General features: G+C 26.5%; 1 protein-coding gene across 2 annotated transcripts in view; it reads left to right on the top strand.

Moving 5' to 3' along the window:
- Positions 1-25270, top strand: part of LOC114131724 (cAMP-specific 3',5'-cyclic phosphodiesterase) — a 657881-nt gene that overhangs the window by 238328 nt on the left and 394283 nt on the right. The gene's annotated exons all lie outside the window — the stretch shown is intronic.

Raw genomic sequence — 25270 nt, forward strand, 5'->3', positions numbered from 1 at the left:
ATATTGAAATCTTCATAAAAATATATCTTTTATACCTTTTTGTGATGTTACAAAGTTACCAATGAAATTAGTTACACCATTGTGTTAGTAAATAAATTATGGATTTTAGTTGTTTATTTATATAAACACTGAAAAAAATATTTTATGCTTTTTGAAATATAAAAAAATCACTAATCAAAGTCTAAGAGATATATTGCAATGTTGTCGCAGTAATATTACTTATATAGCTGAATGACAAAATTATAAAAACTAAAAAGACCTTTTGATATTATGTTATTATCATTGAAATCTTTAACTTTCGCAACATAACTACAGAAAACAACCACACCAACAATCGTGGTAAGTACACGAATGTGGACGAGTTTATTGTTACTATTATTATTATTATTATTATTTAAAAAATCTATAAAATATTTTATGCATACAGTTATCTACATATCTACAAACTAGAATAAACTACCTACGAGTTCGTCACAACAATATGAAATGAAATAGAGAACAATTTACGGCACATACATTTTGATAACCAATAAAAAAACCTTTTTCTTTATATATGAGCATATATACATAAATTTAAACGATGTTTTTTTATTGGTTCTACAATAAAGATATATATTATAACCTCATAAATATTAAAATAATTGTACGTTATATTTACTGATGTAAGCCGAGTACTATACATAATATTTATTTTTCTACTGGAAAGCCATTCGCTCGCATTGTAGGTATACTTACCTTCGTAGATTCTACTATAGACGTATTATTATTATTATTATTATTACGATTCTAAATGGAAAAAAATAAAACGTTTTAAAACGCTTGAAAATATGATGTATTCCGTAAGACTGTAAAGCATTAGAGAGCCTGCATACAAAGGTAAAAATAACATTTTTAGTATTTTATTATATCCACCGTTGTTGTCATCGTACTCGTCGTCAGGTCGCATCAAACAACGACGCCAGTAAAATTGTATGAATATTCGTGTAAACACGGTAGAAATATTTGACCCGGAATCCATTCGACTTAAATAATTCGGTTAATAACACGCCGATGATGGTACTTGAAAATACTTTGGGTCATTAATCATTTAGTTGAGTTACCTTAGATCTTGCGCTCCGGTCAAAATGTGAATTCGGTTAAAATCAAATTGCACGGGATACGGTGGTGCATGGATAATACTATATTATTAATAACAAACGAAGTTGTGGTATCGTTGAGGAATTCAAAACTTTTGGGACTTGAAAATCGTTTCGTTTTGTTTATCTTACGAATTCCGACATGAGTTGAGTAGGTGTAATCGGTCCGTGACCATTACGCAAATAAGACTGTACACAAGGAATCAGTATTAACGTTTTAATATTATTACACGTACCATACGAAAACCTAACCGAAACACGGTCCAATTTTTGCCGTTACGAGCGGTTACGATTTGAGTTATTTCTATAGACGTTATACTTGTTTTTAGTTAGATCAATATTATAGTACATAGTTTATGTAGTTTTATCAAACGCAGTTAAAATCAAATTCTGAAATTGACTTTCAAATCTATGGAATTTATCTTAATCTTGCTGTGACTGCTAGAATTTTTATGGTATTTAATTTATATTATATACATTTAATACAAAGAGAAATAGTATGGTTAATATTAATTTTTTTAAAAGTTTGAATTTTTGGTTTGATTGATTCACTCGGATTTTTGTTTCACATATAATTTAAAAACCTGGGAATAATCCAATTACATTACTACTACTATTATATTAGTAACTGTAAGGATGAAGAATCTAGAAGACGACCTAATATCGAGAACAACCATACCTTTATCAATAGTCTATAATATTAAGGAGACCAATTATTCATTGGTCCTTCAGACGTACTCTTTTTGTATTAACCATTGTAGTTGTTAGCCAATAGTGTTATAATAATTATCAAATTGTATATTATTAATTTATAACTTTTTTTAATTTTTAGTGTTATGTAAAGTTCTGGACCCTGTTCGTTTTACTTGCTAAGAGGATTAGTTCCTCTCCTTTTGCGAATTGCAATTTTATAACAGTAATTTAAAATATTTAAAAATAAAATATACAAATTTTGTTTAAACAACAGAGAGTTTTAAGCATTTAATATGTAAAACAATAATTATCTATTTTTTGGTCACTATGGAAGTTATATTATGATATGGAAGATAACATATATACATTTTTATGTATAATAGAGAAATAATATGACGTGTATCTTTATTTTTATTTTATTTTCAAAATCCGAATAATCTTTATACATCTAAAAAATAAAAACAAAATACAATAATAAGAATTCGTTGTCAACGGTATTCTATTTTACGTATTTTGTTTGTGTGAAAAAAACAAGTTTTTAGCCGATTCACATTTAAAAAATTCAGCGGTCTATCGTATTTTGTCACTCAAAAAATAATATTATGTCGGACTGTCGAGAATAGCATATATTATAGTACGCATATTATTATTCGAACCGTGTGAAGATCAGCAGAGTAAAAATAACACGCCGCGGTGACATTTCTGTTCGTACATGGTGGGCGTTTTATAGACGGTATTCGTTCGCTCGTAAGTGGTGGTGCTTTTAAAAACTCTAATAACATTCGTCCTGCATGATAAAAGGTCTCGTACAATAGCTTATACACAGAGTTGACGGTTAAGTTGTTCGACCAACAATTAAATCTTCTCCCTAAGATAACACAGTAGTAGTTTTCCCAGATAATTCCTCTGTAAACCTAAGAATGAATTAATAACAAGAGGACCCCTTTATTTCAAAACCACGAACAGTCTCGTACTGCTTGTGTCTACTCGAAGTCTTGCTAAACAAGTAAATAATATAGTCATATTATTATTATTAGAAATTTCGTGTCGTGTAATTAAATTTATTTCCATATACATTGATATTGTATACACGCAGTTGTAGCAGAATATTTAATTACGTGTTCAAATAATATGTTTATTAATTGTGTTTGATAAATTTGAATTTGTGAAAAATGTAATATATTTTCTTATTGTTTAAACTGATTGTTTGACATTTTGTAATTCTGTAATAATATCAAATAGTTTAAAATTATCAACATTTAAATGCAACTCTTTTTAAAATATATAATACACTTTTTATATTTTTAATGACAACCTTTTATTCTATAAATATTCATTATTTATCATATCTAAGAAATTAACTCTAACTATTTTTACAAAAATTGTTTTACATCAAATAAAAATGTTGTTACTAAATCACCATTAATTTTTTATTTGTATTTTCAAGTATCAATTTAGGTTTAGTTGAGTTTCCGATTGAAAATAACATTTTCAGTAATGTTTTCTAAGAAAAATATAAATTAAAAATGTAGGTAGCCACAATACAAAAAATAAAAATAAACAAGTATGCAACTTAAAAATGTACTTCAATAGAAAATGGAAAGAAAGTAGAATATTATTTATCTGCAGAAACGAGTTTCTTCAAATTTAAAAAAAAACTGTTTTGCATTTTCTAAGAAAATAAACTCGAGTGGCACATTAATTGAATTAGATACTGAGTATTGTATGCTCGGGTTAATAATATATAGCATCAAACACGGGTTTTTAACTGATGTTGAATACATTTTTTTTTTAAATTTCTAACAAAAATGTGTTATAAAATTATAGACCAGAGGTTCCTAAACTATGTATTATCACCCAAAAGTAGGTCACGTAAATTTTTAAAACTTAAATGTGTTTATTTATAGTGTAAGATACTTGATATTTTAGATTGCTATAATTTATATATATGATATGCTATTATTCGTGGAAGTATATTATACCAACATTTATTACATTTTGTTGATGTCTGGGTTTAGATATTTATCATTGATCTCTATCAGTGGCTACTGCGAGTGATTACGAGTGTTCTAGTGACGTGTCACCATGATGCAGTTGACTTAGGATAGATACTTCAAAGATAGTAATCAACAATGAAACTAAAAAAAAAAAAAAAAAAAACAAATTAGGAAAGTTTATTTTGCGAACGTGTTAACTTCCCTGTTTCTAAACGTACATAATAAATTATAATTCCATATAAATTTTAAAAATATTTTGGTACCTATTTTTACGAGTATTTTGATATTTTTTAAAACTTGCTAATTTGAAGTTGTTTTGGATATTATATCCGTTACGTAATTATTTATTTATTCAACTGTGGTATTAAAATATTCATACTAGTAAGACTTTAGTTACTATGCCTCGTAACTATAACGGACAAATTATAAAATGTTTTCAATTTACGTTTAAAATGTGTAAATACCAAAAAACGTTACTGCTTACTTTCATTTAAAAATTTTAAAAAATTGTTAGAAATACTTCTGTGGTATACAATTGTATACGACAAAATATAACATGTCTATCTAAATACATTATACATCAGGTAAAATAATATGTTCAAATTAAATCGGTATTAATATTAACAATGAAGTAAATATGAAATACGTCGAATCCATACTATTATTATCGGATAACATGAAACTTAAATATATAATAGTATATAATCATCGCTTATATAAACACGCGTATCACATTATACAACCTGTCAAAATGTTATCTGAAGGTATTAAATATATGGATAATGCATGGGTTACCTAGATATACCTACCAAAGATTTTAAAAGGTGAATTCGCAAGCGTTCCGTGTATAAAATGAAATAACTTACCAAGTAAATGTCAAAAAGACTGTAAACAACACGTCTCGTATTAATAAACAGTATGGAATTGGAATGTACAATATGCAAATATTAGTAAGTAAATAAACTTAAGTCGTTCGGAACTTATTGTCTTCTACATTTATTTCAACGTATGCTGTTGAAAATAGATTTCTATTTACACACTATTACATTGTACTTACTTAAATATTGAAACTGATTTCATTTATTTAATTAAAATTTAAATACCTTAGCACAATACTATTAGGTACGTTGTAAAAATGTATTTTTAATGATTTAGTTAAACATTTATAAAGGTAATTATATTATTTTGTTCTTACATTTTTGTAGCCATATAAAGTCATATAAACCAAAACAAAAATAGTAATTTTTCTTTTATAACATTTTAAAACAAAAAAATATATAATTTCAATGCAAAAATATTTTAATCCTTGAAAAATTGAAGGCATTAAAATAGATTCAGCGTATTTAAACTGGCAAAGAGACTATATTATTATAATAGTACATTATGTTAAACAAACCCATTATGTCAATTAACTAAAATATTTTTTCTATTTATTATCGAATCTAGACATATTGTATAAGAAAACAAAAATGTTTTAAAAACTGTAAAAATGTCATATTCAGAATAATAATATGATAATATTTATTTTACACATAACTTTTATAACGGGAGCAGGACTAGAGAACAACAACGGATCATGAGATTCATTGGTAAAATATAAAAAATGAAGTGTTTGCATAAAGCGTAAATATTATAACTTGAATAAGTTGGTCAAAAAAAAAAATTACTTATAAATATAAAAATAAAATTGCAATAATTGAGTCCTTGAACTGAAATTATGTTTCTAAACATAATTTTAACTTTTTGTTTTTCAAAACACTATTTCACTAGAATTAAAATTTATTGGAGGTAGCGAGCTAGTTATTGAAATGTTTTGATCATAAGAACTATACAAATACATAATAAAAAATAAATATTCCCAAATAATATTAAATTATGTCGTTCGATCAATCAAATGTGACATGATAAAATGCGTATTATGAATTTTATAAATTGTATTATTTTGTTATTTGTTTAAAATATTACATTGTAATTTGTTTAATAAATTATTAATAGAAACTATGCGTTTTATATTTGTGCCTTCATGTTAGATATAATACCAATAATAATATCCACTTAAAGTATTGCCTATATTCGTGTGTTTAACACATATTTTATGACACGTTTGTTTAAAGTGAAAGAAATTTGTAACATAATGGTACAAAACTACAAATGTTCTTTACCACCTAAAATTTAAGAAAAATGTCGGAAAATAATACATAAAATATCAAAATTAAATACATACCTTTTTTTTGACACTTTGTCAATTTGTCATTCAAAATGGATTGAAATTTTTGTGCACGGCCAATGAAATAAAATTGTAAACTTCAAATAATATATTCAAATTCTATATTATAACACAATTGCAATGAATATTTTAACTATTCAAGAATCAAGATAAGATACTAAGATTATTCAAAAAGTTACTAATAATATAGTTAAGTAATTAAAAATTAATTTTTTAACTAGTTAATGACCACCACATTTTCTTATTTATAATACTTCTTCGGACTTCATAAATCTGTACCCGGGCTGTCCAGCTCTAGTAGCGTTGGTGACACCAAAGGAAGACGTTCCTTTATCCCTCCGATGTTCTGACTAAGTCAGCAATGCGCATTGCGATGTATTTGTCGGTTGTAGTCCATTTTTGTATAATAACGTGTGCTCTGCGTATTTTTTTTTTATTTCACACCGATTGTATCAACTTAATTTTCTATAACAAAGTTATCGGGTATCTTTATATTGATATCTTGCTCCGTTGGCTTTAAAATATTTTACGTTCAAGGCCCGGCGCAGTTCGCGTGGGATTGATCTTGTTCTAAAATCAAAGCTGTTATCATCATTCGTCTTTTTAGACGCATCACCCAGGTTAAGTCTAAAAACTTGTGGTTTTTCGACGGTTCCTTAGGCCGTTCAATCCATTGCATTCTCCGTCGTTAGCTCAAGATTATCATGAAGATTAGCATTCCCTGTAGTATTTCCTTTTATTTGTGTATAGAGCTCTCGACTCTTAATATTATATAGATTATAACTATTATTATATATAATAATATATATGCTTTTATATATGCATGTTTAGATGAAGTCGTATAGACCTTATGACTTGCTATACTATATAATATACATAATATATATTATTATGTATGTATGTATGTATCTTAGTATATTTTATATATTTGGCATTATTATATATACCTATTATATTGATTCTGTATAATACGTGTCTTTACACAATAATGTGATTTTTTGTAATTTGACAAGTAATTATACAATATTTTAATTTTATTAAACTTGTTTTATATTCCTTAGCCAGGTGAACTGATCACCCCTGCTGAGATAAATATTTTTACTGTCTTATAAATGTATTGATTGTGTTTTAATAAGTAAATATTATATTATAATCTATATCTAGTTCTAATTTGTGCAAACTCTAGGTGTTAACTAGAGTGATAGGAGCCACTGGAAAACAATACTATTAATAGAATATTGAGGGAATGCAATTTTTCAATTGATATTGATGTATAAAAGTGATAAATTCTATGGTTTATAAAATTATCTCCAATTTGATTTCTAGACTCAAACGGAACTTAATAGATGTTCGTGAATGCTGTAAACTCACACCAGCTATTATTGAATAATGAATATTATAAACTAATTACATTGAAGTATGTGTTATAATTTTCACAAAATAAATGCAATAAGAAACAATACTTGACAAAAACGAGAAACAATACAATCTTACAATTGCGGTATTCTAACAGTATCACAAAATAATAAAAATTCTATAATTTTAAGTAAAATCCATTTTGTTAAAAACCAAAAATACTTGACAAGTTTGACCATAGATATTTATTTAAATATATATTTAAGTTTATAGTACACAGACGTGAATATATTCGGCAATTTTATTCAGGGATGACGGGGCGTGATATACAATTTTATTATTAGCAAAACAAAATCGCAAAAGTTATGATATCGGCGTGACAGAAAGTTATTTAAACACCGTGAAAACGATAATGAAAATAAAATTGAATCGTGTCCAAATATAATATAATTTCTTCATCGTACTACGACGTCACTATAATATTATATAATATATTAGTGATTTTGTTTTGAGGGAGATAACTTTGATAATAACATTATATCTTTTGGCATCAAACACATAATTATTTTCTAGGATTTATTAGGAGCAGCTTCTATTTCTTCCGTCGTTTACCGACCACTCTTTCTGTGTGTATGTATATATATATATATATATATATATATATAGATATATACACTTCTCTCTTTCGTGCTCTACATCTCTTTCTCTCTCTCTCTCTCACTTGCGAATTCACAATCGACAAAGGCGCACTGCGATTATCGAGGTCAAACCGACCGGCCCTATTTCAACGGATATGCTTGAATCGATAATCATCAACTGAGGATTAGACAGGATGACCCGTGCGCGTGGTGGTTAACCGAAAGTATATTCTTAAGAGTATATCATTATTATTATTACTAATATCAAGGTCAAATATAATATGTTTAATGAAAAGTTCAAACATTTGTTGATTTGGTTTTATTTTTTTTACTAAAATGATACAAATCGAAACCTCCAATAAACAGACGACATCGTTTATACTATACAGAATGTTGCATTTATTATGATAAGACGAGGTGAAGTGGTCTAAAAACGAAATTTTAAACGTCGTGTCTTTATACGACGTAAGTTACTACATTATAGTCGTGTTATAATTTGTGCTTGCTATTATCATCAATGACTTGTGATATTTTTTTCAGCACTTGTTGGAGTCCGTTGAACAACTAAACAATGCTATAGCATGATTTTTTTTTGTTTATTATGGTATGATATGAAGAAAACATTGTTTTTACATATAATTCGACGCATATGCAGTACTAAGTGGAGAATACAATATATATTATATATATATTATTGTTACATTTTAATCATTAATTAAGAATACAATTTGGTTTATAGTTTGTAAGCCGAACATCTACACTATGTTGAATATACTCAAATCTACACTTTTCGTGTAATGAAAATCAGACTTAAATTTGTGTGATTTTTTTTTTTTATATTTCGATTTTATGATTATTATTAAATATTTAACCGTTTGTTTTTTCTATGAATAATTATAATTTACGTAATTATTAAATGGTTTTCTATAATTTTTAATGTAATAGGAGAATAAAATACAAAATAATTAATAGTCGTTAGAACTTAGAACTTTAATATCATATCGATTACATTTTGATAAGTCCATATTCTTGTAATTATTATGCGGTTAAACCATCCTACAGTTTCTGGTTGTGTACCGACGATGACAATCATAGATTTTAATTAACGAATTCGTTTGATGTAAGTATATTATTACATGAAAGTTCGTTGTCTTTAAATATCTTGATTATAGGCAGTTATCAAAGCCTAAAAATCAAAATCAATTGTGCATCTCGGTTTTAATAAATATACTGCATTGTGTCGATATTTTGACTAGCTTTACAAACTCAATGGAATTACACATTCGTCTAATATCAACCCGTTTGAAACATATCACTGTCGTTATATACATATACATCAATACTATTGACTGCGCCGTGAACAATGCTATAAATTTGTGTTTATCTTCAACGCAGAGTGTGGGCCGTTGTTACAGATTGACGATTGATGACTGGTGAAAAACACATTTTGTACGAATACGCTCTAAACTGTGTAGTTATATACCTACGTGGGTAAAACATTCGGACATTGAAACCGAATCGTATACTGACAGGCATTCGACTGGTACGTGATTCATATCGCGTTTTAGTTAGGTAAAATTAATATTGTTATAATAATATAATCGATACTTGATATTTGACAGACTTCGGGAAAATTTGACGAACGTTGTTTCCAAATATCTGATCGAATCATTTTGAAAATTGGACTCAATTGGTACCCAATATCTAATTCACGAGTTAATTTATTAATATATTATTCCAAGTTTAAAATATATAAAACCAAAAAATAATAAAGTACGTTGTATCGTTATAAAATATTAGTATTTTACGAGTATAATATAATCGACACAAGTTTGTATAAGCGAATTGTTCTTTCTCATTAATAAGTTTAAAAATAAATGTTGGTTAAATATGAAAAATTGGTGACTATGGTGACTAGCAAGTCCTTCTAATGCCTCTAATATACATAATATATTTATATATATATGAGATTGTGGGGGGGGGAGAATCGATATTCGACCAAAATAAGTTGTTACTCTATAGATCTAAAAAATAATTTGTATATCAAAAAAAAAAAAAAATAATAATAATAGTCCTGATTACACAAATTAATTGTTAACACAATAAATCATGTTTGGATAAATTATATTCTGATATTCTTTTAATAGTTTGACATATAAATAATCCAAGGGTACTGAAATTATCTTCGAAAAATCGTAGTATATGAGCTGATTTGTTAATTAATGTTAATTGACCTCTACACTTGTCTTGTACATTGTTGAATATTATAATACATTTTCACAACGAGTAACAAGGCATTTTTTTTTTTAAGTTTAAAAATCGATTGAAAAATTTTCTTATTTATACTAAGATAAATATTTTTTTTTTATATTGAAACTTGTGAAATGTACAAAAAACATAAAATAAAACCAAAATAAACACGAAACTTTAACTGACACAATGATGAAGAGCAAATATTTTTTATACATGCCGATTCTTTTGTCAAACAAGTTTTATTGTTCAAAATCTATTAATGCTTTTGAAAATATTTATTTTTACATAATTTTGAGTCAAAATAAAACAACATTTTAAAAATATATTATACTTTTTAATATTTTTATCGTTATATATTTTTTTTTTTACTTTTTTGGACGCAACATACATTTTAATTCCATACTCTAAAGCAGAATATTTATTAGAGTATTTTGATTCATAAAAATAAAAATCAGATTAATAGTTTAATGAGTTATAACTTATAACTTTTAAGTATTCAAAATGTATATGATAAGAGTGGATTTAATAAAAGAAAGTGTGTTAAATATATATATGTATATATTATATTTGTACATTTAAAATTATAATTAATTACAAATTTAATGTGTTTAAACAAGTGTATTTAGTTAGAAATTTCTTATGTAAATTACAGTGTAAATAAAATACGCACACTGCCGCATATATACATAAACACAATGACCGTATTGGCCTTTTTTTTTAATTTTCAAAAAATACGGACTATGCATTATGTTATTAAAACACTTTAAGACAGGTATAATTTTGGCTAATGTTGGTTAAAAAATAATATATAGCTTTTAGATAATACCAAAGACTGTATAATAATTGTAAATTTAGCTATACCTACAACTAAAATGTTTGATGTATCATACGTCATCAATCTTACTTCTCGCCACTTCACAACTCTACCGGTTTCTTTATGTAAATTGTGTTATTTATTTTTATATTTTTTTTTCATTAATAAGATTATTATATTGATCGTCTTTATTTGACTTGGAAATGCTTTATTAAGTTTTCATCATTTTGGCAGCTATGCGTTAAACTAAGTTTTATACCTTACAACCGTATTCATATAATCATGAGAAACGTCCTCTACATTATTATACGACCTAAATCAATTGCTATGTATGAAAATCTGATTAAATTAATTTGCCATTTCCTCTTCACACGTTACATAACAAGAATAATCATTATTAATGAGTTATCCAACTACGGTGGTTCTATTTTTTGTCCCGTCCTCGGCTTTTCTCATATGTTGTGCCAACACATTTGGATACTTGCCTCAGTTTTTCACACGCATTATTCATTATTATAAAATTATTTCTCGCCGTCTTAATTAGGAGCTTGCGTGTTGAGATTTCCTGCTAAAATTTTTAAATCAACTGCGGTTTGTGTTGAGTTCGATGGATTTATGTTTGACGTATAAAAATGACATATTTATGTCATATGCTAGTAGGTAATTAAAAATTATATTAGTCGTTTTTTTGCAGTAGGCAAATTATCTCCTCTTACATTATTCATGATGCGACTAGTAGAAATGTAAAAATATCTAAAGAAATAAAACACTTAAGAAACTAATATGATAATATACTATATTGTACTGTGTTTTTATTTTTATTTTTATTTATTTTGTGCCTCGTTATTTAGAGTAAATTGTGTGTTTATACTATATACCATTTAAAAGTTTTAAAAAAATAAAAAAATGCACTATTAAAATTTAAAAATATTAAGAAATTTCAATATTTTGATGATATAATATACTTCTTATGCCTCACCACTGTGTTAATCGTTATTAGAGTGTGTGAAGATCGATTTCGTGATTAATTTTTAAACATATTGATTGTATAGATCGAGGGTTAAAAAGTCCACGAACAATATTATAGTTACATAAAACACATTTTATAGAACTTTTAAACGTTCTTCGTACATCATAATAAATATTTTGTTATAATAGTTTATTTTTGTTAGGGACTGTTAGACGTGCAAAATAGGACTTTCAATCAAAAATGAAAATAACAATTATTCCCGTCACATATGAAAAATATATTAAATCACATAGTTATAAACTCATTACGGAACGATCTAAAATAATAGTAATAAAAATATTGACACGTTTTATATTTTAAAATGTGTTAATATCGTTGTACAATGTACATTTTACTCTGACCATTATCACGCGTTCTACAGACTTCCACATTAATAACCATTAAAACTATGGAGTTGTGTGCAATGTTCCTATATAATATTACTCCTTTCAGTTGATTTCCTCGTAGTTGCTTAAGTTAGTAGAATATTATGTACGTACCAATTATTATGATACGAGAACACATAATACCCGAGCTTGGACTTTTTATCACACAAACATTTACATAACACCGAGCTTTTACTTATTGCTAATTAAACGAGCTACAGTGTTGTGTTCGCATCGTATAACTAAAACACCGCCTCGAGTGTAAAAGCAACGAACGTTCGAGAAAGTAACTCGAGTTGATATTAATTATTTCAAACTTTTATTAATATAAATAATAATCGCTCGAATTTAATTAAAACTCGTAACAATAAAAAACAAAAAAAAAAAAAAAGCCTTATCAAGAATGTAGTAATTATATTATATTGGTATGAAGAAGGTATAATAATATCATACTGACTACTCACCGCAATTATACTTGTGTGCGCAGCAGCGTATGTACGCATCGTTATTAATATTAAAATTTACTCGGCCGATTTGCAGTTCGCGTGTCGTAATGCTATAAAGTACTCTGTGACGTACACGTCGTTTGGTTTATATTATTATGCATATTAGTAAGTACCTTTTCCCCAGTGGACACTTAATGACTGGTAGAAGAATGTACATACAGTGAAGTTCATCCATCTTATGTATGTTATTTGTTCAAATAATTCACGGCAAACCTAATCTGTTTTAGTTTTATCATAATACAGTACTTATTTCATGTTCGCAAAAACGTGACAGGAATATTTATTAATTTTTTAATTATTAGTGATTAAACGTCAAATTTTGTAGGACAACACATCGCTTCTTTAACAACACTAGTTATATATTTTAATATTACCCAATTGTAATTATTATTTTATTGTACATTATTATGGAATTTAATTTGAATAATAGCTTATAATGTTTAAAAAAAATATACGAGTATGTATATTATTACATACTTTATTTTGTTTTTTTTTTTTTTTGCCCATGCCTAGACATTTAAAGACACATAGCAATCATATATTATTTTATATTCGAAACATTATGAAAGTACTTCATGTAACAATAATAATGAAATTGTTAATAATGCAGTGGTATACCTTAACATATAGTACATATTTTATTATACTTCATGTGGACCGGAATCCGGATGCTGCACGAGTTCAGACAGTATGGAATAAAATATTATACAACAATGTCAATATTCGTAGAAGAGGAGATAATACGCACATCGGGAATGAAAATATCGAAATAAGTAGGCGGGCAGTGTAGTACATTTATATATAAAAGTATAATACAATAATATCATACGAAAAGGCCTGTTGCATTCTGAATTGTACAAGAGGTCCTTAACCATAGTATTATTGTCGTGGTACTCGCAGGGTAAACTTTGCTGACAGGATTATTATTTTCATTTTCTTTAAAAGCTACTATAATAAATATATATATAGTTATGGATACACGAAGGTATCTGGTTTTCGATAAATGACATCTCCGTTTAGGCATTATGACATTATATTATGGCCTCGTACTTTTCTTGCCTTCTTTTTATTTTCTACTATTACGGCGGTTTGGCAGTTGATCGTTTCTAAAGACGTTATACTTTATATAATAATATTCAATATATTATATAAACAACAATAAAAATATACTATATTGTTAAAGTTGATGTTTATGAGAAATAAGATTTTACGGGCATATATCATTATAATTTACTCTTAATATCTTTATCTAGTTAAAACTAATAGAAATTTTTATTGGTAAATTTAAAGTCAAATATTGCACGTAACTAGAATTTGAGTTGAGAAAACCTGAATTATAAAAAAAAAGGATTAACACGATCTAACACCATTTTTGTTCTACAACTAATGGATGATCCAAAGAAAAATAAAATGGCGTAAACCTAAATTTATAAAATGATTGATGATTATATTATTATATAGAAAAACAACACAGTGAAATTAAATGCATTTTATGTTATGTACTTGTTATTTTAAGTGCAGAATGAAAAAGTAGATTGTATTTTAAAAAATAAAAAATAAATGTTTTTACTAAATCATGCGTGTATTTTTACGGTATAAACTTGTTCAAATATACGTTAAAACATGTCCATCTACTTTAAAAATTTCACGGGAGTAAACAGTAAGATGTCTAGGTACCTACTACGAATTGTAATTGAAATTGTAATTGTCAGGAAAAATAACGATGTGGATGAAGGGTGAAGGATATACGGCAAGGGCAAAGTTCCCGTCTATAGCTCCACGATTTACCCACAAAAAAAGGTACCTACTACGTGGATATTTACTGACCAGGAAACTCAATATCTAAATATATATAAAAGTACTGCTTATGAATTCAGTCCCGAAAAAAAGGTATAATACTAATTGTGTCTCGAGGTTTTTTAGCATGTCTGAATTTCGTCCCAATTACCCGTGGTATCTAAAATTATAATAGTCGAAATTATTAATTATTAATGTTTTTATCAATTATTTCAGTATGTATTTTAGTATTCGTGTGTTATGGTATGTTGACAGACAAAATTATTGTCACTGTACAATTTTAACAATTCACAACCGTATGCGTGCTACTTTTTTAAAGTCAAGCTTTTAATTTTAACCTAACCATAAGGCGAAGGCAAAGAGAAATACTATAAATTGACCTAAGTTTTTTGTATAAAATTTATAATAATACAAGTAAATTGAAATAATTTTTTGGATTGCCGTTTCTCTATCCTGACAAGGTGAACAGCTGTTTCACAGACGGTTTATCATCTATTAAACTGTTAAATTAAATTATGAAAATATAGATATATTTGCTGATTATATTATACTAGAAACATAACTACCGGAATTTAATTCTCCTTCATTATATTAAGCAGGATACTTGCCTACTACTATGCGAAAAAAAATTAATTATATTCATTAATTCTTTATATAAATTATAAACTGATATTTATACAACAATCTTAAACCATCGTATAATAGCCAAAATTAATAAAGAGCATTTTTTAAGACAAACAATGATAGATTTTCTATTAAAACAAAATAGCGGATTCGAAATTATAAAACAGTGTTATCTAATAAATGATTACTAATACCGTGATATTTTTAAACAGTTATACCTATTTTTTAAATATTTACTAATAAAATAATATTTTTTATTTATTACAATTAAAAAAATATATGCAATAATATAAAAAGAAAAAATATATTCTTAATTTACCTTTAGTATTAATTATTACTACAGACACTTTCAAGTCTGTATAAAAATAGAAAATGAAATATTGTTTAGTTTTTATAGTTTGTGAGACGCAATTTATTGTTAGTTAATTGGAAAAAAATCAGGACATAAATATTTTAGCTCAAAAAACTAATTGGGATGTAATTCAACTGAAATTTTTGCCAGTTGCCACGGATGCAATTCGTATGTAGCCTGAAAATAATATAAAAGTAATGTTAAGATAAACAAATAGAGAACAAAATAATTAAATAACAGTTGGGAACGTTCAAATGTACTATTTTATGTCCTTTTAAAACGTAAAATATCAAGAATATTTTTTCATCGAAATTCGTGCACGAGTTTTTAACTGAGTGAATATTTGTTATTGATATTTATTTATTTATCTTAAAAAAAAAAAAAAACCAAAAATGACAAATACAAATAAATATCTCAAAAAAAAAACAAAATATTTTGAGTTTATGGATAGCAAATTATAATATAAACATTTAGTGAATATTTTATGTACTGGCTTACGGTTATTTGTTTTTGAATTACAACGAAACAAAAAAATCATTTGATAAGAATTTGTTATTATATGCTTGAGTATCCAATTTTATTAAAATTTAACTTATGTTATTTATATTTTTTTTATTCGTCACATATTTAATTTATAAATGTAATTACCTACTTTATTTAGACATTGTAATCGTCAGTTATAAGTAATATTTAATTAGAGCATTCAATTAAGGCTATTGGAGCCGGAATTTATTAAAAAACAAACATTCATTTAAATTTTAATTAAGTGACGCGATAATTCAATAAGCCAACGGAAGAACTAAATCATACACTTTCAACGATCAAAATTGATTTTATAGGAAAAATATCACACTTCGCAGAAAAATTAGACTTGGATTATTTGTTTAATTGTCTAAAGAAGAAAACTCAATTCAAATTACATTTGACTACGACTTTTAAATTAAGTTAGTTTAATACATTTTAAAATACTATTACAGTTTTCCTTTTGAGAAAAATTTTTGTGGATACTAAAATGTGTTAAAATATCGGTTGTATGGGTTAGTATCGAGTTAGTATTGACAAACTTAATCGTTGAAATCAAACAAATCGTATATAAGTTATTATGATTCCGACAATAAAAATAAAAATATTATTGTCGTTGTATAATTACACCCAACTTGGTATCCAGTAGTAATAACAAACAAATATATTGAAGTAGGTAAAGCATAATAATATGTAGATACGCTTTTAGAAGCACGCAAAACTGCGTTGGTGATTACACGTTTTATGACTTTCGTAATAATTCTGTAGATGTTTTGCGACCGCTTAAAAACGTCGATACGACGATACACCATCGTGTGCGAGTCCTGACAATATTTCTATCGTCGAGTTTCAACCGTAAACATCTCTCATATCTTCAAGAAAACAGATGAATGCCGTTAGGTATACTCATTATGATATAATATCTTACAATGACATAGGTAACCGAAAGTGGTTTCTACTCGAAACGTACAATTCCAGGCAATTTCGTTCACGTTTCCTTTGTACGCTCCGATGACACATGATGATGTCGTTATATTACAAATAAATACATTTTTTACGTTTTACCTCGACATGTCTATACGTGCACCGTTTCGGTTTATTCTTAAAACGTTACGGAGCTTAATATGGTCGTTTAACCCCGTACAATGATAACCGTCGTCATCGTCGTGTCGTTGTTGCTATTTTGAATATTGCCCGCCGAATAATAACGTTGTGTTGGACGACTAAATCTACCATTCCACATTGTCATCCGTGTTTTATACGTAATATTATATAGTATAATTATATTGCTATATAATATGACAAGCAAAAAAATCTCATATAATATGTTAAAACTATATCCCAGATGCCAGAGTATCAGTTTTATAATTAAGTAAATTTTATGACGTATTAAAGTCATTTTAATTTAAGTTTTAGAATTATGCAATAGGTTGATATAATTTTTAACGAACATTTTGAATTTATTATATATTAATGTGCAATTATTTAATAATAAATATACCTATTTATAAATATTATATTATCTTATATAACTAAAAATATAATGTCATGTTTCTATATAAACGTATAACACCAAATGTGTGTCCATAGATAAACAAATACCATTATGTCTAGGAATAAATAAAAAAAATCATTGTGAATACTTATTTTATTCGTCCTGTATATACAGGAAAAAAACCGATACTAAAATTAAATTAATATAATAATATAATATTATGTTAAAAATATTTTTTTTGTATTTTAATGGCCCCGAAAATTTAAAAATTATTCTCATTGTGTTACTCCAAAAATTATGATTGGTAATCCTTGAAGTACAGTAAAATTCATAATAATATTATAACATACATAAAAGTTTTGTGTCTATGAATGTTTTAAAATTATTAAAAAAAAATAATTATTATTGTTATTTATCGTTTTTAAATGTAATTTTGTCAAAATTGGAACTTTTATAATGTCTATAAAAAATAATTATCTTTATACATTTTTTAGATTTTATGGTTCCAGTTTAAAATACACATGAAAAATCCTGTTTTAAATTTTCAAAACTTAGATACAAAAAGGAAAAATGTTAATGTTTCATGAAGTTTTAATTACAAAATAGTTTGTAATATTATTCAATTTTGTAGAATTTAGTAAAAACATTTCTTAAAATAAATGTAAAAAAAAAGAATTCCTACATATTTTTGATATTTTTATAGATCTATAGAAATAACTTTACCTAACCTAAGCTTTCTTATTTGCGTAAATATTTCCTTAATTTATTTTTTGATTATAAAGATAAATATTGGGAATTTTTTAGTTTGGTCTCTTAAAAATACGAACTAGATCCAGTTTGATATCTAAAATAACCGCCATTTTTGGAAATTGAGCCATTTTATAAACAACTTCATATAGTTATCCACAGTAATAAAATATATACATCCTTTTTAAATCAATACATTAATCGTTCCGCTTAAAATCTAAAAATATTAAGTCAAAATAATGACTATAATATTTATTGTAATAATTTACAATTTTAACCATACTAGAGCTTTTATTACACTGAATGGTTTTATAAAACATACATGGTAGTTTTTCATTTCACAAAGAAGGTTTTTTGAACGATAGTCTGTGTCATATCATACGAGTACATTTTTAAACACATAGAAGGTATCTATTTCATAAATGATTACAACATTACGCATGTACAACATGAGGTTTTATTTATTATTTTACATGAAAATTAAAATAAAGTTTGTCGAAAGCAAGTAGAAGATAATATTATCAAATTATAGGTATTTTTTTTTTTAGATCCCGGATCACGTCTTATATGTTAAAATTGTTGATTTTGCCCTTAAGAGGTATTACAGTATTAACGACATTATGATATACTGTATTAAACATGTGTAACAGAACAATTTTACGATCGCTCATTTGCATTTATTTTAAATCATCCAAACACATTATTGATCTTGTATGGTGGTGAAGAGCATATATCACTCATCATTCAGGTGCAGCACGTGCCGAGTTTCCCGTATTGGTAATGTCGATCTGACCGTTGGAATTAATTAGGCAATTCGACATACATTATGGATTTTCGTACTCATAAATAATGGGTGCAAAAACCACGCAGGTAAGCGTTCTTTTAGGGTGTATTTTCGTTGCATTTTATTTTTTACTGTAGAAAAATTTTATTCAATCCTTATACAAGAGAAAAAAACTTTTCCTGTCTAGAGAGCACATAATGTAGTTCACTGTGTATAATCACTCTCTCGCCGACTCTAAATATCTTATAATCTGTCGAAATGAGAAGTTAAATATATTACATTGCAACTTCTCGAGTTATTTATGAGATTTATATTGAAGAGAGAATATTATATTCTCTTGTATGAAAATAAGTCAAAAAATTATAATATTGCATACAATAAGTATGTACTTAACTCTAAGATATTTTTATTGATCCTAGAACCATTAATATAATGCTTATGCTAGTTATTTTTTTTGAGCAAGCTTAGCATTGTATACTAATTCAATTGTAGACCGAAAATTGAATACGATAAAAAGTATTTTTAATTACATTTGTATACTAAATTATTTAGTACCTTAATCCATACAGCAGAAGTAACTTACATTTTTTTTAAAAATATTTCAGTCTGATACATAATTTAAACAAAAAACGATAAAAATTACGTCATTATTTTTTTTAGATAAATAAAAAATGTCTATTTAAAACATGTTGAATATCATTTCAATCATTAACTTTTGATTTGATTTTTAACCTAAACTAAAATATTAATCGAAGTGTTCAAACCTATCATTATTATAGAGTTAATTTTTAGGGTTTGCAGTGGATAATGCGATAAAAAAAGTTATAGAGCTAAAACAATATCAAATTAATACTGATGAATAAATGAACAGCAAACCATATATTATGTATTAAAACTTCAGGCTACTGTTGCTAATTTGTGTGTGAATTACGATGATACATATTTAAAAAATAAGGGTAGTAAAAAATGTTAGAAGCACGTTCAACTATACATTTTTCAAAACCATTAATAATTAATATAAAATAATGAACGTTCCTAACAATTATTAATTATAACACAACTGTAAGTTAATCGTAATCTATAGGTACTTGAAGTATTTTATTTCTATTGATATAATTGATTTGGATCATGTTTTTATAATAACGCCCAAAAATGATAACTCCATATAAATTATTTTATAGAGTTTCATTCATCAGCCGAAATCTTCTATCAGTTTATATTATTCATGATTCATCGATGGATTAGCTCGTAGCCCCAATTATTTTAAAATTAAAACGTAAAATATAATTATATTTTTACATTATTTCAGTGTAGATAAAGAATTTTTTTTTTTTTTTTGGTATTGAAACAAATAAATTATCGATTTTAATTCCGAAACGATTGTAGTTCCAGGTCGTTGATTACTGTCCGTATGCAAACAAACACACACACACACACACGAGTAATAACATGTAAACGAATCGTTATTCTGGGAGGAACAATATACTATATAATGGCTTAAGCACAATAACAATATATTCAAAACACAACTAACAGTAGTAAAAGTCCGATTGAACGCATTTGCGCAGGGGGAAATTTATCGAGATTTTAATTGTGTTACTTTTGCGTTTAAGGTGCAATCGATACTGCCTTTGTACTGTGAACATAAAACACGTATACATATATAATTTAGTTACACGAACGATTGTTCTTTTATTTATTTATTTTTTTTTTAATTCGTTGTATTGCGAGAATTTCCGATCCGGCATACTCACACAGTTCTCACATAAATAATTCAATTTGCCGTGCTCGTAAACTTACACATTAGGTACAGCGTAGCGTTTCGAACGGTTTTCGTTGTATGCAACGTTTCATACAAAAAAAAAAAAAAACAAAAGAATTAACTCGATTTCTAATTTTAAAACTGTGTACGCTCGCACGTCCTAGTGACTCGTACAACTGTAGTCCAGCGCGTCAAAGAGTTATTTATGATATACCGCCCAATATTTGTATTATATTATCATTCTTTCACCGTATGTGCATCGAGAACTTTATCGACGAAAACATAAACTGTTTTGTAAAAATGTCGTAAGGTAAATTAAAAACTATTACATTTCAAAACTCTCGCGTCACTGCACATTGCAGTATAAGCTCGATAATTAAAAAGCTCGTAGCAGAAAAAGTTTCGACTTTTTGTCTGTTCACCGTTTTCCAAATCAGTGCGTTCGACGCAACGATATTCTATATTTTAACGAGACGTTTTGTCACAGGGCAAAATAAACGCGAGTACATTATTGTAAGCCTTTTCGCATTAAAGGCAGAGCAAAGGCCGATTAGCAGCAAGTTTCCATTCCTCGAGCTTTTCCGAATTCCTTTATCAGATCCCAATGTGATGATTCGCTACCCTGATTTTCCGCTTTTATTATTGACTAATATAATATTAATACCTCTTTTTAAAGAATATTTTCTACCTCGGGATCTATTTTCTTACTGTAATATTGTATAATATGGTGCACAATCCGATTAGGTTGGCACTTCTGGTTTTGCAGTTATTTAGAAAACTTACATACAAGTTCGTAGCGTTCTGTCCAATATGTTTTAAGTATCCCGTACGCCACGCCCGACTTAGAAGTTTTTTCTGATCGGTTTTCACTTACAACGCCGTTCTCCCGACACAAGTTTCCAACATAGATTATTCTTAAAAAAAAAAAAATTATAAAAGTTGTGATAAAACGAATCGATTTTCACCACGAAATACCCACACGCGCACACACAAGAACGTATCTTGGGTGCCTATGGTTTGCGAGGTGTCAGTGATTACCTCGAAGTAAAATAAAAATGAACGATTTAAATAAGTCTAAGAAAGAAGTCATCGGTGAAGCCTGTCAGATACGTTATATTATTACCAGCAGCCATAATACCAGAGTCAACCGCCCATCACTCATACGAGTTGTTAACTTTACCGTCAGTTTATTCAAAAAGATAGACATGACCCCTTCCAATTTAACGAGTTATTTTTTTTTCTTTTATTCACGAATTGCTCGAATTTATAATATACCAATCATTTTTCTATAAAACTTCGAGTGTATACACGTATATAGTGCCGTAGCACGTCATCACTTTAACGCACGGTGCTTATAACACACACACCCAATAATGTTATTAATTACAGTACCATATAACAGGGAGATATATTATCCCTTAAAATTACACTATTGAATAAATTATACTGTAAAAACAAAAAAAATATCGAATCACATGGACGTATGTATTGTTTCAATAGAAACTACATTAAATTAACATTAGAGTATATTACATAATGTTACATAAACTAACAGGGATGATATAATTTAATATTATTATAATTTTAATAAGCGCTAACTAAATCCGCTGCATTACTCGGTATTTAATAATATAAAAATAATGTAATCTGACGGAACGATATAATACGCGTCACGCTAAGCCGATAATATTCTAATATAGTGTTTTATAATTATGTTTACGTGTTCTGAATTTAACCAGAAAATCATAATATTATGATGTGGTGTGTGTGTCCACGTTGACAGGGTATTCACACTGCTCTAACTTTAATTTGTGTAAAACGTCAGTAAAACTATAATATTAATTATATTAATTCACTGCTATATCATTTATTATTATTATTATTTTTTTTTTTTTTGATTAATTGCTTGCAGCCTTTATCATTATTATATATATATATATTTAAATATATTCAAACTTGTCGGCAGTACGAGTTTTACAAATCACTAGTGATAATAGTTTAAAAATCAATAAGTTATTTTTTTTTCAATTCGAATAAACATCATTTAAAACGATGCAAATAAATATGAGTGTTTTATAAAATATTGATAAGTAAAACTAGTTTTAAATTTTTACAGAGCAAAAAAAAACATTTAATTTTGTAAATGTATCATATTTTTATTTATTTTCAGATGTTTTTCGGAGTGAGCTAGAATATATTGGTTTTCCAATGACGATTTGTATATTTTCTTATGTTTTCTTCAATATTGAATATGGTTTCTGATATCAATAGTGATGTTGGTGACATTTCTTAACATATACCTTTATTCATTGTAAGCTTTTTCAAGAATAATAGTTTTCTTTTCTGAAATACCAAATACTCGTAGAAAAATACTAAAATAGTAATCCACTCAACTACATTGATATACTTTACGATGCAATAATTTATGTTGTAATTTTAATTTGAAGTCATTTATAACTAAAAATACTAAACTAAACCATAAATATTGGTGTATTTGATGAATATACGTAAATTTTTATGATATATTTCTATATTATAAAATAATGTAAATGATACAATCATTCTAGGATAATGATCATGGATACTGTTATTGAATACAATTTTGTGTATTATGTATTAAGTCTCTACGCTTTTCTCATAATAACAATATATATTTAAATTATAATAAGTTCTAACCAAAATCTACTCCCTGAAGTATATTACAACTTTATACAAGCAAGTAGAAACTTTCGCCATAACTATATCCAAATAATGTTCAACAGTATAAAATTAGTTTATTTGATAAGAACTATAAAAAAAATTAATAGGAAAATATTTAAAAATATAAAGTATTATTATATAATAAAAATGTATTTATTTATACAATCATTTACTTTTATTTTTTAAAAAAAACACTAAATAAACAGTTTAAACATTGAGCAATTATAATTTTATTTAATACTTAATATTTTAATATTTTTTGTTATAAACATATTTACTATGCCTATATAGATAACTCATATATTATTTTGTACACAAAAAAATAAAATGTTATTTGTTTTTATTAAAATTTTAAGCCCGAGGCTGCTTGGCCATTGGCTGACATTAGGTTTACATTTTATTTACATAAATAGTGTGACAAAATGTTTTCCTGATTACTAAATATTTTACTAAAAGGTTTTTTTAATATTAATTACGTTTATGGAAATGTTACTTTTTATTTTTAAACATTATAAAAATTATTTGATAATAAATATTTTATTCTGAGAATTATAAGAATTTTAATTAATATACTTTAATTACAAATTAAAAGTATATCTATTTTACGAGCAAATTTAATAAATTAAAAAAATATATTAATTAGGTAATTGATAAAAATAAAAATCAATTTGATTTTTACACAAATACTAATATCCTAAAATTTGTATTTGGAAACAAATTTTATTTTAGAAATTTACCATTACTATAAACCAGTAACTATTATTAATGGTATTGCAGTTTTAAATAGTAATTAAAAATATATATATATATATAAAAGTATTCAAATAGCATATATCTATGATAATCGTAAGTACAAAATAATTATATTTTATACATAAATATTTCTTTAACGAGATTTACTCGTAATTTCCGACAACAGTTTGCAGATATAAAATAATTTCAAATTAATCATCGTTTTTGAACTATGATTTGTATAATATACTTTTTTATTTCGTTCTCTCCCTCTCCCGACCATATCAAAAATTGAAAGTCACTGAAACTTTTAAATCGTATTGTATACACCACGAAGTGCGGAATTTCATGATTTGCGTTTTTCTAATTAAATGGACATTGGATTAAGACAATTTGCCCAAATTAGTCTCATAATAAGAATATAATATTATGTTGATAACAATAATAATACGGCCAATATATAAATTCTCACGTATACATAAATATTATATTGTAATTTATCGAAATAATGAAATGGTAAACGCATTGGAAATTATATTTTTAAAAGAAGATTTTATTGTTTTGTTCTTATTCGAGACGAAATCCGGTGAATAAAGCGACATTCCAAAGACCGGCAGTAATTCATTATTACTTTACGTGGTTTTCTTAGAAAACGCTTACGTATATATACATATATACATACCTGTTGTATATACATATATAAAGCGTTTGTCGATTTTCGATGAACTACGATGGGTGGA

This window comes from Aphis gossypii, chromosome 1 (assembly GCF_020184175.1).
Source record: "Aphis gossypii isolate Hap1 chromosome 1, ASM2018417v2, whole genome shotgun sequence".
Lineage (NCBI taxonomy): Eukaryota > Metazoa > Arthropoda > Insecta > Hemiptera > Aphididae > Aphis > Aphis gossypii.